Source organism: Vombatus ursinus, unplaced genomic scaffold (genome assembly GCF_900497805.2).
Source record: "Vombatus ursinus unplaced genomic scaffold, bare-nosed wombat genome assembly UNPS02014817.1, whole genome shotgun sequence".
NCBI classification, from domain to species: domain Eukaryota; kingdom Metazoa; phylum Chordata; class Mammalia; order Diprotodontia; family Vombatidae; genus Vombatus; species Vombatus ursinus.
Genome location: NW_020954595.1, coordinates 6,270,519 through 6,272,741, shown reverse-complemented (window position 1 = coordinate 6,272,741; position 2,223 = coordinate 6,270,519). Strand labels below are relative to the sequence as shown.

Here is a 2,223-nt window from a genome sequence, read left to right as displayed (position 1 = left end):
CACACACACACACACACACGCACACGCACACACACACACACACACACACACCAACCAGAAAGACAGCACACGGAAACAGCACACACAGCAGAGCCACACACACCAACTCACATTATGGACCCGAACTCTGGGATCCTCAGGCTGGGTTTCCCGGGAGGTCCCCCCTCCTCCTCCCTTCTCTGTCCCTCCCCCACTACTCGGTTCTCCTTCTCCCTTGGTCCTCTCTCCCCCGCTCTCAGGAGGCTCCCCGGGATTACGGGTGTCCGGGGAGTGGGGAGGAGGACGCCTGGGTTGCGGGCAGGACAGTTGCCCTGGAAGGGGTAAAGGGGGGGAGGGGCGCCTGGAGGGAGCAGCAGGAGCTGTTGGAGTGGGGTTAGAGGGGGATGCTAGTGGAGGAGGGATTTGCAAGCATCCTTCCCCTGGGTCGGCGGGGTGCGCGCACCGGGTTGCACACGCGCACTCTCGCTCCTACCCAGCCCCGAGTGGGTGCCTCCCCCGCAGCGGCCGCTGGTGACCTCCTTCCCTGAGGTGGTGGGGGTGGAGGTCAAGGGGCTGAGCCGAGGGGCTGGGCCACTCTGGAGCTGGCCGAGACTAGGGCTGGATGGGCAGAGGAAGCAACGCGGCTGCGTCGGCCGGCTCACGCATCCTCCCGCACTCGGCTGCAGTGGGATGGAGAGATGCAGGGGAAATGCTGCCCATCTCTCCCCTTGGACAGGGGAGACAAGCAAAGAGCTTTGTTAGCAGAGCCCAGACATCCTGCAACTCAGAACTAGAAGCCGAGAAAGCCAAGAAGCCAGGCTGCCAGGGTAATTTTTGGTCTGTGAGTGGCCAGAACATGTTGGTGCAATGTGGCCGAAGCACAGGGACTCGGGCCTCTCTGACTCCGGCCTGTGCTGCCTCCATCCACCCAAAAGGACTAGGTGGTGGTGAGTGGGTGGGTTGGAGCAGTGGAACTGACCATCACAAGAAGGTCTGAGAGCATCTCTGGGTTCTGGCCAGATCCTTTGCAAGGATTCTGCCAGTGGGCGGAAGAAGCAGATGCTCGTTTCTGTCTAGAAGAAGGTCTAAATTCAATGGCAATCTGCAATCTGTAGGAATGTCCCCTGTGCATGAGTACAGAAAGCAAACTTGCTTCACTTCTGCCCCCCAAATCGCCTAACATTTTTATTTGTGCCTCGAATGGCGAGTTCTGCATTGTTGCTGATCTGGGGACCAGAAAAGGAATCTTACTGGGGATCACAATGGCGCGCATCTGAGGCCGGGTTGTATTCATGTGGTGGCAATATTTTCCACCCTGGGGAGGGCCCCAGGTGTGGAAGCCGTGCCTCTCTCCCTGCAAGGCAGGCAGGCTTTCGCTGCACTATTGCAATTAACTAGCACCTTCTGGGCTTATGCTTCCATCCCCGAATTTATAGCCCTGGGAGAATTGGGGGCTGGGGGAACTGGAGAAGGCCCTCTCCCCGAAGAAGGGCATCTGTCTCTGTGATCCATCCACTCTTGCTGCCTCTGCTCTGCATCTCTGCACATGCCCACTGCCAGTCCAGTAAGAGGATTGTAATTCTTTTAATATCCACCCAAGCCCTTCTTGAACGCCTGTGACCCGTCTCCTGGGCTTCTCATAACAGCTGAGTGACCCGCTGTTGGAAGTGCTGCCTGCAGGGTTTCCGGTCCTCAGTAACTAGACTAGTGGGGCATTTGGAATTGGGGCTGACTTCTTTTCCTCAGTTTTAGATGCTCCATTTTTCCTAACTGTACTTACTCTTGTCTCTTTTCCCCCCTCTCTCCTTCAGAACTAACACGGATTGTCTAGATGAACTTACAGCAGGTCCACCCCCACCTTTAAAAATACATCTCTCTCCTTTTCTCTCCTCTCTCCTTCTTCTCCTTCTCCTTCTCCTCCTCCTCCTCCTCCTCCTCCTTCTTCTTCATCTTCTTCTTCTTCTTCTTCTTCTTCTTCTTCTTCTTCCTCCTTCTTCTCCTCTGACTCCTTCCTCCTCTTTCTCCTCCTTCTCCTCTTCCTCCTCCTTCCTCCTCCTCCTCCTCCTCCTTCTCCTTCTCCTTCTTCTTCTTCTCCTTCTTCTTCTTCTCCTTCTTCTTCTTCTTCTTCATCTTCTTCTTCTTCTTCTTCTTCTTCTTCTTCTTCTTCTTCTTCTTCTTCTTCTTCTTCTTCCTCCTTCTCCTTCTCCTCTGACTCCTTCCTCCTCTTTCTCCTCCTTCTCCTCC

At 55.2% G+C, this 2,223-nt stretch overlaps 1 protein-coding gene across 1 annotated transcript in view; it reads left to right on the top strand.

The window, feature by feature from the left end:
• The window catches only part of AMPH (amphiphysin), a 195,647-nt gene that overhangs the window by 454 nt on the left and 192,970 nt on the right, over positions 1–2,223 (top strand). The gene's annotated exons all lie outside the window — the stretch shown is intronic.